The 15316-nt window shown below is 58.0% G+C and overlaps 2 protein-coding genes and 1 long non-coding RNA gene across 5 annotated transcripts in view; 2 read left to right on the top strand and 1 right to left on the bottom strand.

The window, feature by feature from the left end:
- The window catches only part of MACROD1 (mono-ADP ribosylhydrolase 1), a 150132-nt gene that overhangs the window by 17840 nt on the left and 116976 nt on the right, over positions 1-15316 (bottom strand).
- On the top strand, positions 10140-13107 carry LOC140612349 (uncharacterized). The gene is made up of 2 exons (XR_012013621.1): positions 10140-10941; positions 12260-13107. It is a non-coding gene; the product is annotated as an uncharacterized lncRNA (long non-coding RNA).
- FLRT1 (fibronectin leucine rich transmembrane protein 1) overlaps positions 14861-15316 on the top strand; it is an 81281-nt gene continuing 80825 nt past the window's right edge. For 2 of the 3 annotated variants that reach the window (XM_072789643.1, XM_072789645.1), the window contains exon 1: positions 14861-15019. The gene's annotated coding sequence lies outside the window, so the exon portion shown is untranslated. The remainder of the gene's footprint in view (positions 15020-15316) is intronic. The other variant, XM_072789644.1, reaches the window with a different exon arrangement.

Consider the following 15316-nt stretch of genomic DNA (forward strand, 5'->3'; position numbering starts at 1 on the left):
GCTGAGGCTTGTGGGAGGCAGTAGCCCACCTTTGGAGGACAACAAGGCACGCAGGGCGGGGAGAGGCAGGGCAGGCAGTGTGTGAGGGCCTCCGGAGTCTGAGCATCTCCTTGGGCAGGAGGAGGAGCTGCAGGGGTCAGAGGAGCACTCTGCAGGGGAAGGAAGGCTGAGGTTGGCTCTGCCTGCTGCTCAGCAGGCTGGAGGGAGGGGGCGGTGGGGGGCAGCTCGGAGGCTCTGGGCACACAGGTGCCTCTTCCTCTTCTACCTGCCCCCGCTACCCACCCCTCCTGTCCCTGCCAGGCAGCACCTCGTTAAAAGAATGGCCCCGGCTTTGAGGGTTGAGCAGGGCAGAGTGGGCCTGTGCCTGGGGCCCATAATGTTTTTAGTAACCCACTAAAGCATAATTTCTTTTTTTTTTAGATTTTATTTATTTATTTATTTAAATATTTTATTTATTTATTCATGAGAGACACAGAGAAAGAGGCAGAGACACAGGCAGAGGGAGAAGCAGGCTCCATGCAGGGAGCCCGACGTGGGACTTGATCCCCAGACCCCAGGATCACGCCCCGGGCCGAAGGCGGGTGCTCAACCATGGAGCCACCCAGGGATCCCAACATAATTTCTTTTAAAATCAGAAATGGAGGGGTGCTTGGGTGGCTCAGGTCGGTTGAATGCCCAATTCTTGGTTTCGGCTCAGGTCATGATCTCAGGGTCATGGGATGGAGGCCCGCCTCTGCGGAGTGAGACATGGGGTGATTGAAAGTCTCTCCCTCTGCCCCTCCTCCCCCTCGGGCATGTGCAAGTGTGCGTTCCCTCTCTCTCAAATTAATAATCTTTAAAAAAATTAGAAATAAAATCAGAAGAGTAAATGAAGTTTTAGTTTGAAATTATTTTTAGTATATATATAACTATATATATAATATATATATATATATATAATACTTTTTGTGTTTATGCCAACAAAGTCACGAAATCAGCTTCTAACATACATTTTTTTTGTTTGTTATTAATTGTTCTATGTATTTAAGTGATCCTCTGTCTAACATATTTTGTTTTTTTTTTTTTTTTTTTTTTTTAATTTTTATTTATTTATGATAGTCACACAGAGAGAGAGAGAGAGAGAGGCAGAGACACAGGCAGAGGGAGAAGCAGGCTCCATGCACCGGGAGCCCGACGTGGGACTCGATCCCGGGTCTCCAGGATCGCGCCCTGGGCCAAAGGCAGGCGCCAAACCGCTGCGCCACCCAGGGATCCCTGTCTAACATATTTTGATAGAGAAAGGGCCCATGGTGGCAGAAGCACCCGGGCCGAGGCTGGGTAAGCTCCAACTCACGCTGACTTCCTTAACCCTCACCCTGTGTGGAAAGCATGTCACCAACCCATTTTACAGCCGAGAGCTGAGCCATAGAGAACAATCTTCTCATAAGGCAAATTTGAGCATATTCTGTTTTACCCTCAGTTTCCTGACGAAACCATCCCAAAGCTCTCTTTTGCTCCCAGGATAAAGAACTGGCCCCTATGGGTGCCTGGTTAGCTCAGTCAGTAGACGTGTGACTCTCGATCTATGGGTTGTGAGTTCAAGCCCTACGTTGGGGATAGAGTTTACTTAAAAAAAAAACCGGCCACTAGCGTGGAGCATCCTGACTCCTCCTCTCCACCTCTTCCTTCATCTCCCCCTCAGCCACACTCCAGGTCCTCAAACTCCATGTCCTCCAGCCCCAGGGCCTTTGCGTGGGCTGATACCTCTGCCTGGAGGAGACCCTTACATCCCCCACCCCTAGAGCCAGCCTTCAGGCGTGCACCCAGCTATCTGTGGGCTCCTGGGGGCAGTCAATCACTGTCTCCAGCATCACTGCCTGGGTCAGTGCTTGCTACTTGGCCTCCCAATGCTGTGTCTGTCATTCCTACTTGTCCCCAGCTCCCAGCACAGGGCCCCGTACGCAGCAGGTGACCACCAACAATTTACTGAATGAACCACCAGGTTAGGGGCTATGCCCAGAGTCACTTGGTGAGGCCATCCAGGGGTCTGCCCGGCTCTGCAGCCCAGGCTCTCACCCACCAAGACCTGCAGAAGAGCCTACCCTAGGGGCCCTCGGGAGGCAGGACCTGGCTTGGGGTGTGTGTGTATGCTGGGGACGCGGCGGGTCCAAGGACAGTGGCAGGAGGCCATGCAGGAGCTGCCCAGGCTCTTCCCTGACAAATCTGCCAGGCCAGGATGTGGGAGGAGAGGGGGCATTGTGTGGGGGCTGGGTGCTGGAGAGGAGACCCAGTGACCTGAGGAAAGCGCTGAGCAGGTTACTGGGCCGGGGAGAGGCTGGGTGAACAGGCGCAGCGGTGACTTTGAGCCCGTCACAGCCCCTCTGTGTGCTGAGGCTGCTGCTATCGCTGCCATGTGCCCTGCCCGCTGCTCCCAACACCTTGTCCTGGCCTCCTCCAATGCCTGAGAGACCTCCAGCCAGGCTCAGGGAGGTGGGGGCTGCTCCCCTCAATCCCCCAGCCCCTGGGCCGGGCCTATTCCCTTCCACCCCTCCTCAGGAGGCTGGATCTCAGCCTTCTATCATTTGGCAAATACACGTCCAGCCCTTACTATGTGCCAGGCTCTGGGGCACAGCTGGGCAAGGCGCTGCTGGCACAGAGCTCATTATCCAGGAGGCAGACAGTAGAAACAACAGAACAAGAATAAACTTGAACAAGGATTACCACTTGTGTCTGCGGTTGTGAAGGGAGGAGGGAGTGGCTGACCAGCAGCAGGGCTGCAGGGGTGGGGCGATCTGGAAGGAGTCAAGGATCTGCTGAACAGAAGGATCCAGCTGTGAGGGACACACCCCAAGGCTGGGGATGGCCTATGAAAAGGTCCTGAGGCAGAGTGAGGAGGCCACTTTGGTTGAAGCGGAGTGAGTGGGGGAAGGAAGTAGGAGAGAAGGTCAGAGGCGATGAGGGAAGAGCAGCTCCTGGCAGACAAGATTGGGGGGGGACCTGCTGGCTACTGCATTGCCGGGCGACCCCTCCCAGGCCTGGAGAGGGAGCAGGAACCTCCCCCAATGCCTGCACATCTTCCAACACCCCGGTTCCACTGCAGCTACCCCTGTCCTGGCTGAGACCCTGCTGCCCCTTGCCCGCACCCCAGTCTGGCAGGGCACCTGGTGCCTCCAAGCTGATGGGTTGACTGACCGGTAGCCCCAGCCCTGCCAAGAGGTTTAGGGGAGTGGGCTGCGTTCTTGGGACATCAGCCCCATGGCCTGCCCGCACTTCTTACGGCCTGAGGTGGGTATCGTGTTACTTGAGGGTGACTTGTTTAAAATATGCTTTAGATTAGAAACGTCCCACAGATGGAATAAAATGTGACATGTGCTCAATTTCTGAAGATAAAACAAGAGACTTCAAAGGCATCTCAAGCTGTGAAAGCAGTTGCTGTGTTTGATAGACTCTGTCCCCCAGGCCAAGGTCACTGTCCTGTGAGGTGGGGCTGCCTGGGGGTGGGGGATGTGAGGCTCCCTGGACATTCCCCAGGCTGGGGGGCAGGGCCTTATGGGGCTGGGGCCTCACATCAGCACCACCTGCAGGAGACCTCTGCTGATCACCTCAACATATATGGACATATGGACACCCACTGCTTCCCGCCCTATTTACAGATGGGGAAACTGAGGCACAGATTTGTGCAAGGCTGCCTCCCTTAGCAGGGGGAGCTACCATCCTTCTGCTTTGCAACTCCTGGTCCTGAAACCCCTAGCTGTGATTTTGCGCTACCCACTGGGGCCTCGGGGTTCCTCATCTATGGGTTAGAGAGGTCAGGTAATCGAGGCCCTTGTGGGGCATAGATTATATAGTTTATTTATTTTTTTTTAAATTTTTTTAAATTTTTATTTATTCGTGATAGTCACAGAGAGAGAGAGAGAATGAGGCAGAGACATAGGCAGAGGGAGAAGCAGGCTCCATGCACCGGGAGCCCGACGTGGGATTCGATCCCGGGTCTCCAGGATCGCGCCCTGGGCCAAAGGCAGGCGCCAAACCGCTACGCCACCCAGGGATCCCGCTTATATAGTTTAAAATGGCCATAAAACTGGGCGCCTGGCTGGCTCAGTGGGAAAAGCATGATTCTTGATCTCAGGGTTTTTAAGGTCGAGTCCCACATCAGGTGGAGAGATTATTTAAAAATAAAATCTAAAAAAAATGCCTGTCAAACTGTTATGTCCTCAGGGCCTCACAGTGGCAGCAGGTACGGGGTCCCGGGTCAGCCAGGGAGAAGGGGGTCAGCCTGCTGACGGGCTGGATTAATAATTTCAACAGCAGCGTCTTCCCATCAAGTGCTTCCTAGGGAGAGCCACAGAGACCTTGCAGCATGCGCAGCTCCCTTCTCCACATGGGGAAACTGAGGCTCAGATAAGTGTGTGGCCCAAGGCCACACAGGTTAGGGCAGTGGAGAGGGGGTTTCAATCCTGTTGGTCCGACTGGAGCCTGGGCCACTAAGTACCCCACTCAGCCAGATCTGGTCTGTTTGCTGAGGACTGAGCCCCCACTCCATCTTCTCTGAGAGGAACCCTGAGATCCTCTAAATCTGTTGAGAGCTGTACGCAGCCACGCCCCCACTTCTAGGGTCTCCCTCTCCCCTGTGTCAGGCCCCCTTCACCGCAGAGCCTCTGGAACCTTGGCCAGGCCCCCCTCAGCCCTGCCCCACCCACACCATCCTACTAGGTGGCCCTCCCCCAGGCCTCTGCCTACAAAACCCACCCAGTTGGTCATTTAAACTCAAAGCAGGTGCCCTGGCTGTGGTTCTCCAGGGCTTGGGCCTCTCCTTTGTCCCCCTTCTGCCTGGGTTTCTTGGCCCTGCCCCTGGAGACCCAACCTCCCAGTCATCCGCCCCCCTAGCAGCACCCCAAACCCTTGGAGCCTCAATGTCCCTCAACAGTCTCCAAGTCCCATCCCCAGGCGACTTCCACTTATTGGTGTTTTGTTATACAAGAAATTCATGTTGATTGCTCAAAATTGGATAATATACATAAACAAAAAGCAAAAGAAAGTGAATCACCCATTAGCTCATCACACAGATGATGCTAGCCCCTGTCCGTATTTGCCTGTAGGACCTCTTTAAAGAAAAACAAAAATTAGTTACTAATGCATTTATTGAGCAAATTCTCTATGCCAGGCACTGGGCCAAGTGTTTCCAGTGGATCCTTTCATCTTTCCCTCCCCTGAGAGCCCATGAGAGGGTACTATTATTTTTCCCACTTTACAGATGAGTAAAGGGAGTCTGTGCAAGGCTGCATGACTTGCCCAAGGCCACGCAGCTGGTAGGCGGGGGAGCCGGGGTTTGAATGAAGCGGGAGTTATTTTCCAGGGGATGCAGCGCTGGGACCCAGCTGCCTGCCGGGCCTCCCCTCCCCCAGGAGCCAGGGGGCCAGAGCTCACAGAGCGCCATTAGCATAACCATGAGCATCCCTGAAACCCAATTACCAGGAGATGGCTTGGGCCCCAGCCAGCCGGGTGCAGGCTCCGTCTCAGCAGGAATGAGGGGCTGGGGCCCAGGGGAGTGCTGGCTGGCGGGTGGGAGAGTGGAGAGCAGGCAAAATGTCCCGGGTGGGGGAGGAGCGGGGGGCCCTAACTTCGCTGCTGGGATCCGTGGGAGTATGTCCCCAAGACAGCCCTGACCCCTCTGCTCAGCCTCAGCTGGACAGGCCTCAGGGTCACAGGTTCCTCCTCCACCCTCAGCTTGCTGGGTGACCCCAGGCAGCCTCTTGCTCTCTCTGAGCTTCACTTTTCTCTTCTAGAGAAAAACTAGGTTTACTGGAGCAGAACACAAACCATGGGCCCGGCGGAGAGGAGAAAAGAGTGTCGGCGCTCAGCAGCCAGGCAGACTGGTTCTATTTCTTTCTTTTTTTTATTAAAGGATACTTTTTAGAGATTTTATTTATTTACTCATGAGAGATACAGAGTGAGAGAGAGGCAGATACACAGGCAGAGGGAGAAGCAGGCTCCATGCAGGGAGCCTGATGTGGGACTCGATCCCGGGTCTCCAGGATCACGCCCTGGGCTGACACTAAACCGCTGAGCCACCCGGGCTGCCCTATTTCTAACATTGCTGGTACGCCTGGCCACCATCTGCACCCTGCTGGCTGCGCCTCTCCCGCCCCACCCCTCCTGTCCACCCTTTTCAGCAACTGATCCTTTTTTTCTTTTTTTTTTTTTTAAGATTTTTATTTATTTATTCATGAGAGACACTCAGAGAGAGAGAGAGAGAGAGAGGCAGAGACACAGGCAGAGGGAGAAGCAGGCTCCATCAGGGAGCCCGATGTGGGACTCGATCTGGGAACTCCAGGATCAGGCCCTGGGCTGAAGGCAGACACTCAACCGCTGAGGTACTCAGGCGTCCCTGTGTCTTAGTTTTATATAAAAAGGGGAGCTTCTGGGATTGGCTGCTATGGTTCCCTGGGACGCTGGGGGGGTTAATCCAGGCAGGCCCGCGCTGCTCTAGCTGGTCCCTTTCGGCTGCTGTGTAATAGGCTGGGCGGGGGCTGGCCGACCTCAGCCACCCGTCCTCCTACTGACCAACAGTCAAGAACACCCAGTTCTCTCTATAGTAGCATCTTGCACACTCCCTGCATGCACGTGTGCTGCAAGTTCACGTGCCTCGGAGTGGGACTGTGGGGCTGTGGTATATGCACATCTTTAACTTTACTAGTTATTGCCAAATTGCTCTCCAAAGCGGTTGTTCAGATGATCGTTTTAAAATATAAATTAGATCATGTCATTTTCCTCCTTAAAACTCTCAAATAGCTTCCTATTACACCTAGAATAAAATCCATATTCCTCTCCATGAATACATGGCTGCATACCACACTCTGCACACCACCTGCCACCGTGTCCTGACCTTTTATCTCTTCCTTGAATAGTCTGGTTCTTCTATGCTCCAGGGCCTTTGCATATACCGCTCCCTCTGCCTGGCACGGTCTTTCAGCTCTTTCCAGACTGGCTTCTTATCTTTCAAGTCTCAATGAAAGTGTCACCTCCGCTAAGAGGCCTCCTCTGACCACCCAGCCAAATCACCTTTGTTTATTTTGGAGACTACACCTTGGTCCCATAAATGATCTTGTCTTTAAATCTGTTTACTGGTTTTGTTACCAGCATGGCAGCCTATGGGAGATGACCTAGTCTGCCTTGTTCATTCCTGTACCCCAGAAGCCAGCACAGACCTGTCACCAAAGAGCTTCTCTTAGTATCATTCATTCACTCAACAGAGATTGATTTGACCTCTGGTCATAAAGTCTGGAAGGATGAATGAGCTCCGTGTGTTAGGGAGGGTGAGTTGTGGGTGAGGCAGTTCTGCAGAGGGCAGTGGGGTCAAGTTGAGGGCAGAGGGTCAGCCAGACCCAGGGGTCTGTGATCCATCTCCCATGGTGGGGAGCCATGCAGGTGCTGGAGCTTGGAGCAGTGGGGTCAGGATGGCACTTGAGAAAGACCCTCCTCAGAGCTGAGGTAGGGAAGATTGGAGGGTAGACCTGGAGGGAGGAGCGGGAAAGGGTTGGGGGAGGATGGGGGTGGCTGAGGATGAGTTGATAGAGGGCCAGGAGAGGTAATACTGAACCCACAGGGACCAATTAGAGGACCATGGGAAACAGGACTGGATCGGGCACAGGATCAGCTTCCAAATGTGGTGCAATCTGGTCAATGGAAGGAGCACTTGTGTGTGAGGAAATGGTGGGGGGCTGGGGCCCCCACCCTCCTGACCCCTCCACCCTCCACCATTGCAGGAAGCCAGGAGGCAGTTCTCCCCATGATTTCAGAGAGGGTGCAGACATCCAGAGGCTCCTCCTTGGATCCCGGCAAGGCACCCTCAGTCTAGCCCAGCTCCTCCATGCACAGAATGGAAAAATGAGGCCCTTAAAGGAAGGGAATGAGAAGAAGACCACACGGCTGACTCCTTACCCTCGGTGCTTTCTGGAATATTAGATTCTGTACTGGGGCCAAACAAACATTCCCTTCTCAGAAGAGAGGCAGCCACCACTTGCTCCACAGAGAATTTAAGTTAGACACTAGGAGGGGCTTCCCCAGAAATTTTACCCACCGGACACAGCTGGTCCGGCTGCTTCCTTTGCTGTCTGTGCCTCTCAGGACCCAGGCTGGGGAGGGAGCTTCTTCAAGGCCCTTAGCAACGAGGAGGCAGTTCTGTGTGGCTCTAAAACAAGTGTTCCTGGGATGCCTAGGTGAGCATCTGCCGTAAGCTCAGGTTGTGATCCCAGGGTCCTGGGATTGAGTCCTGCATCAGGCTCCCCACAGGGAACCTGCTTCTCCCTCTGCCTATGTCTCTGCCTCTCTCTGTGTGTCCCTCATGAATGAATAAATAAAATCTAAAATCTAAATCAATCAATCAATCAATCAATCAATCAATCAATCGAGTGCTCCTTTGGCAGGGGTGCCAGGAGGCCCACGGGCAGGGTCGAGTGGGGTAGGGGTGAGGAGTCCTAGGTCTTAACCCATCCCAGACCCTGAGGGTTGGGGAGCTGGGGGCGCCCTCTGCCCTGTAGGCCTCAGGGTGGCCATCTCCCTGCCCCACCCCAGGGCCTCGTCCTCTGGGGATAAGATAGGACCCCAGCCTGGCTCCTGCCCTGGCAAGCCTCAGATCCCTGGGGCTGAGCACCCCTCCTCCCTGACCTCCTGCTCTCCCAGCTGGGGCTCCACTCCTAGGAGGGAAGAGAGGAGGAGGGAATGGGAGCAGCCTAGCTGTAGCAGCCATTGGTATGCGAGGCCGTGCCTCAGCCCCTCCAAAGCCCAGCCTTTCTGCTCAGCTCTTTAAGAATCCCTCCTCGCAGCTTGGTGGTTGCTGGGCAACGCCCCCTCCCCCCCCCAAAGCCCGAGGCTGGCACCCTCCCCCTTTCCTCTCTCCCCCTGCTCGAGCTTCTTCTAGCACCCCATCCCAGCAGTGTACTTAGCTTGGAACCTGCCAGGCTCCGCTGCACCTGTGCGTGGCAGGTGAGGGAGCCCTGGACCACCAGGACTCGGGGAGGGAGACCCTGAGCTTAGGACATCCCATCTGCACACTCTCCCTGGCACCTACCCACATTATTTTCAGTGTCTTGAGTTGCCCAGAGGTGTTGGAGCCTGTTGGAAAGACAGAGAGGACCCAAGAGGAAGGAGCCAGAAGCTGTCTGAGTCCCCAAGGAGGTGGCCTGCTGGGGCATCAGGCCCCAGGAGCCTCTGTGTGGTGTAGACAGAAGCAGTAAACTTGGACTGGCAGGGATGGGGGTGGGGGTGAGGGGTGGATGGGGAGGAAGAAGGAGGTGAAGAGGAGGACAGAGTTTGGAGCCCCTGCAGGGTGTCAGGAGAGGTACAGTGGTCGTGAGGGGCGTCACTGGAGGCAAGGGCCCTAGCAGGAGTGTCTGAGGCTCCAAACTCCAAATCCTAGGTGAGAGTTCTCCCACCCATTCATCTTCCACCTGCCATCCCCTTCTCCTCCTCAGGCCCTCAGGCTCCCCTGAATCTTGCCAAGATGCCTTCCTAATCAAGCCTGCATTTCTAGCCTCACCTCTGCTTCCCCTCTTCACGACCCTCTGTGCCCAGCACCATCCGCCCCACCACACCTTGGCACATATCATTCCCTCCACCTGGACTGTCCTTCAGGACACAATTCACTTCTCCCTTCCTGAACTTGAGATGTGTGTAACAGGTGAATGATAGCCAGAGTCCAGAAATGCTCAAATCACCATAAAAAGCATTACCTCTGCTGGGAATAATGGCTGGGGAGGGAGGGAGTGAGGGAGAAGCAGCCCCGCATGTCTGGCAGAGATGAGGGGTGGGGGGGCGGTGATGTCATTTGTGGGGAGAAGACGAGGCTCCCAAGGGAGAGCAGGGTCATGAGAGACAGGCCTGCTCAGTGGTCCTGCCAGGGCTGGGCAGGGTGGGCTGGCTCGCCACCCTCAGCCCCTCTGCCCAGTTGGCTGGAAGCGTGTCTGGCCCCCTCCGAACCCCCTGGAACCATCATCTTGGGGCAGTCGCCAGTTTGACAAATGACAGTTGGCCTTGGGCAGCTCTGTCACCCTTGCCTTGCCGGGCTGTTTTCAGTTAGCCTGAGGCTTATTTCACGTGGTATTCATTCACTTGTGCAGCAACACCTGACTGCTCTCCAGACAGCGAAAGCGACAGGGACCGCGGCAGGGCAGGTGCTGGGGACACAGAGGGACTCGGGTGGGCCCAGGCGGTGCCCTCAGGCTGCTCACAGTCTGCTGCGGGAGGCGGACGCTGACAAAACCCACATCGTGGAAAGATCTCCCACTGTCTTATGTACCACGTACCATGAAGGAAGCAAACCGGCGGCCACACGGGCTGCAGAGACGCTAGGGTCCCCGCGGATGAAAAAGCCAGGCCCACAGATCGCAGGTGATCACCGACTGGGCTAAAGCGCACACGTGGAGAAGCTGGAGAAGTTGAACGAACGGGGCCGCCTCATTAGGCAAGAGGCCGGGGGAGGCCACTCCCAGGGCAGGACTGGCAAGGCCTGGATAGAGACGTGAGCGGCACGGAAGAGCGCAGGCCAGGCGAGGAGGAAGGGAACCAGGGAACCGTGAGCTCCGCCGGGCCCCGGCTTCCCCCCGCCAGCTGCCCCGCAGGCCTTTCCTTGGCCCCTCGGGCTCCCCTTGCTGCCCACGCCACTTGTCGGCTTTGTCCTGCTTGCCTTGGCCTCCGCTCTGCCCACTCCCTGGAGCGCCCTCTCGGGGACTTCCTCCAGGCCGAGGCCTCGCCCTTGCTCCGCCCGAGCTCTGTCCGGGGGCCCTGGGGCGCCCGCATCCCTCCCGTATGCATGGGGAGAAGCCCCGACCTCCCGACCTTCCGTGCTGTGCGGGATGGGGAGGTGAGAGCACCGCGGTGACGCTGACGGTGACTGGGGATCAGCGGCATCAGGACAGGGATTGGAGAAGTGAGAGAAGCTGAGGGGACTTTCTGGCGAGGCAGGTATGTATGTCGGGCCAGGTGTGCACAGGCAGCCAATCCGCAGGTTGGTGCCTGTGATGCAGGGAGACCTCGCAGGGCACGCTGGGCCATCACGAGGAGGGGCACACATACGGAAGACAGGCGGGACAGGTTTCCAGTGACTGTGACTCTGCTCCACCCCATTCAGGGGCCCCCAGACCCAGAGGACCATGGGGATTTCGGAGGGCAGTGATCTCTAAGACCAAGAATCCAGAGATGGGACAGAAAGTCCATTAGGAGGCCCTCCTGTTCCGGCTGGGGGCTGGAGGTCTGCCCCTCCCTGAAGATGCTGCCCAAGCAGTGGCCAGTGGGGGAAGCTGAGTCTGTCTTTCAGGGGGCTGGCTGACTCCCAAGGTCATGTCCTCTGAACATCTGCTCTCTGCCCTCTCAGCAGCGCTGACCCCCAACCACTAGCCCGTGGGCCTTCATTCCTGGGCACCCAGGACAAAGCCTGGGGCTGAAGGGTTCCTAGTAATGTTCACGGCCCGCCAATGGGGCCACTCTGTTCCCCACAAGAATCAGGCCAACGCTTCCCCTAGCTTCAGCCCAGAACAGGCCCAAACAGGACCAAAGCTGGTTCATCCTGGGGTGACAACAGTCTAACCATGGTGAGTCCCACTGCCGCGGCTTCAAGCTATACAAAGCACTCTCCTCTTGTCACCTCATTGGACCATCACCATAGCCCTCCAAGGTCTGTGATGACCCCACGAAGATAAGAAAACTGAGGAACAGAGATAATGTCCAGGGTCACCAGTGGGTAAGTGGTGAGGCAGGGAGCAGATTCCAGGTCTAGGGACTCCTGAGAGGACAGGCAGGAGGCAGGAGGCAGGGGTGCTTCTGGCAGGGCCAGGGTGACCTTGACTGTCCAGTGTAGGGCCCGCCACACCTGGCTGCAGATGCTGCCCGGGTTATTGCCGCCCTGGGAGTACAGGAGCCCGGGCTCGGCGAGCCCAAGGTTGAAGCCACAAATCGTCCCTGGGTGACTCGTGCTGCCTTCTACCGAGGGCATGTCTGAGAGCGCGGCTCCAAGCAAATTCAGCCCTTGGGGATCGGGGCCCCATCCCCCTGCACCACTGGAGCCCCACAACACATGGTTGGGGGGTGCTTAGGAAACTTCTGTTGAGTGAACAAGTGATCCTGCTGAATCTCATAACTGATGGTGCCCCTGCTGCATTTACACTCCCTCCCTGGCACCCTACTCCTCTGAAGATAAAGGCCAGACCCCCCCCCCCCCCCCAGGCTTGTTCAAAGCCCTGCACTCCCAGGGCTGGCTGATGTGTCACTTCATCTTCCACCACAGCCCCTTGCCTCCTCCTCCCAGCTCCAGCCAACACCTCTTGATCTCCAAGCCCCAGGCTCTTTCATGTCATAGGCCCTGGGAGCAAAGGTAGACGGAGCTTCTGGTATCTGCCCAGAACATTCCTCTGGACCCTCCAAGACCTCGCTCAGGAGCCACCTCTTCTGGAAAGCCGTCCTTGGATGAGCCGGTGTTATGGGCTCATGTGGTGACTGAGTCTGTTTCCACAAGATCCTGCTAAGCCGTCACTGTCTAGGTGACCATCCCTCCTGCTGGATTTCCAGCTCGGCCAGGGCAAGGTCCAGCACGGCGATTCACCTTTGGTCTCTGGTGCCTCAAAAGTGACCAGCGCACAGTGGATCTCCATCAATATTCCCTGAGCTCTGTGCAGCCACCAGGCACGGCTGAGCAAGTTACGGTACATCAGCTCGGTGGAATATCATGCAACCATTAGAACCGCAATTATGAAGATGATATTTTGAGATCTAACTGCAACATATACAGCTATAGCCATCCCATCCAGTCCACTCTGAGGCAGTGAGTGGAAGGGGTCCCTCCTCCAAATGATTCGGTTTAGAAGAGGGGTGCATAATTCCTGAGCAACATGCTCAGTGCCCTGATGGAGGGACGACAGAGCCCCAGGGCTCCCCATCCATCTGGGGGTCTGGGGTGGTGGAACAGAAACCACAGCTCTGTAAAAATTACAGCCGACCGTGCACGGACAAGCCTGGAAGGGAGCAGAGGAACGGGGGCTGTTGACGCCACAGGGTGGTGGCATTGTGGATGATTTTTCTTCCCCTTATTGTTGGTTTAATGTTGTTTGGGCAATAAATAAAAATTGGGAGAAAAAATAGCTGTTTGGTGAATTGAGTAGAAAGCAATAGAAGGAAGAGAGGGAGTTAAGGGAAAAGAAATGAGAAGGGAGAGAGAGGTGAGGGGGAGAGGCCAGAAGGGCAAAGGCAGGGGTGCTCACCTGAAGACAGAAGGGAAGGCCTCACTCTGCTCCCCGGCTGAGAGTGAGAGGGATGGGGGATGGGAGAGCACCGGAGACAGGGAGACAGGGGAGAGAGGGGCTGCATCCCTCATCCCATCCCTCATGCCTTGAAGAGACCTTCCCCCAGGGAGAATCTGGGAGGGCATCCCAGACTAGGGGGGGCCTGGCTAAGCCTGCAAGGACAGCAAAGAAAGGAGAGTGATGGGCTCCTGGAGGCATCCAACACAGGCTTGGATTTGGGACAGTGGGTGGGAGACATGGTGATGGGTCTTGGGGGAGGGATCCCAGCCAGATTGTGGGGAGTCTGGGCCCGGACCTGAGAGCAGTGGGGCCTCGTCTGGGCAGAGGCAGGGATCCGCTCAGAGCAATCCTCCAGGGACATGGATGGCAGAACGGGATAGCTAGGCTGGGTGACAAGGTCTGGCCAGGCCTGAGGCTGGGCAGGCAGGGTTCCTTAACATCCTACAGAATGCCAAGAGCACTTGGACTTTTCCAGGCTAAGAGGAGGGAGGCCTGGTCCACCACCCCACAGCCACACACCAGACCCCACACACAACAGGTGCAGACATTTCCTGAGTCCCTGAAGAGTGCCAGGCACTGCCTTCACTTTGCCATTCCAGGTCTCCTTCAAGCCTGGCAGGTACTCTTGGAGGTAGATTGCTAATGCTCCCATTTTACAGCAGAGGACACTGAGGTTGAGAGAGGTTAAGTAACCCGCTCAAGGTGACAATGGGCCAGGGAGGGGGAGGCAGGCTGGGGATCAGACTGGGGCAGTGCCCCACTAGGGCAGCTGGGTGGAGCCCCGCAGGGAGTAAGGATTGGGTGTTTAGAGGAAGGCGGGTGGGGGGGTCTCCGTGGGGAAGGGGCATGGGGGAAGCGGATACCTTGGCACAGAGTAGGCGGTGGCCGCCCGTTTGTGAATGAAAGCACCGGTGGACAGATGAATGAATGAATGAATGAACGAACGACTGGAACGGCGGATGAATGAGTGGGTGCAGGGAGGAGAGGTGCAGGGGGAGGCGGCACGCGAGGGAGAACCCCTTTCTCCGTCCCCCTCCCCGGAGCCGGAGGTTGGTTTTGGAAACCCCCTTCTCGCCCCGGGCGCGCTAGTGCCCCCACCTCCTCCCGCCAAGCCCCCTCCCCGCCCCCAGCCGTTTTAGCCGCGGGCAGGGGAGGAGGACGCGGAGGCCGTTTGTCCCCGGCTGGGCCCGAGTCCCCGCGCGGCGGCGTAGCCTCCCGCGCCGGGTCCCGCCGGCCAGTGCGCAGCGCGGCGCCCCCGCCCCCGCCCCGCGCCCGCCCCGCCCTCTCCCCCACCCGGCCTGCCCCCTCCCCTCCCCTCCCTCCCCTCCCTCCCCCTCCCGCTCCGCGCCTGCACGCACTGCCCCCGCCGCCGCCGCCGCCGCGAGGGAAGAGGCGGCCGCGCAGCCTGGTTCCCCGCGCCCTGCTCGCCGCCGCCGCTCGCCCAAGCCCCGCTGCCGGCCCTCGCCTCGCCTCGCCGAGCGCACCCACGGGCACACGCACCCCGGCCCCGGGCGCACCTCGCGCACGCCCCACGGCCCCGCCGGGCACCCGAGCCGGGCAGATGCGCCGCCGCGCGCCCCCCGCCCCGGGCCCGCCACCGCGCTCCGCCGCGCGCCGGGGGCTCCTGCCGCGGGCCCCCCTGGGCGCCCTCCGGCCCCGGTTCCCGCCCGCTCCTTGGAATAACCCCTGAGGCTGCAGCCGTCGCCGCAAAGTTTCCCGAGGAGACCCGCCTCCCCGGCCCCGCGCAGGTGAGGAGGGTGCGGGGCCGGGCGCCGGGGCGGCGGGCTGGGGCCGGGAGTGCGCGAGGCGCCGCGGGGGCCGCGCAGCCTTGGGGACTTGGGGGGGGCCAGGCCAGGTCGGCAGCCGAGCGCCCGCGGCGCCACTCGCCCGAGCGGGGGCAGGAAAGGGCGGGGGCTCCCTCGGAGCCCCGGTCCGGGTCCTGGCTGCGCCCGCAAGGGAGGCGGCCCGGCTGGCGGGGTCCGGAGGGTTCGGGGCGCGCGGGGAGAGGCAGCCGCCGGCCCCGGAGCCTCGCTCCCGGCCCCAGC

This window comes from Canis lupus, chromosome 21 (assembly GCF_048164855.1).
Source record: "Canis lupus baileyi chromosome 21, mCanLup2.hap1, whole genome shotgun sequence".
In the NCBI taxonomy this organism is placed as follows: Eukaryota; Metazoa; Chordata; class Mammalia; order Carnivora; family Canidae; genus Canis; species Canis lupus.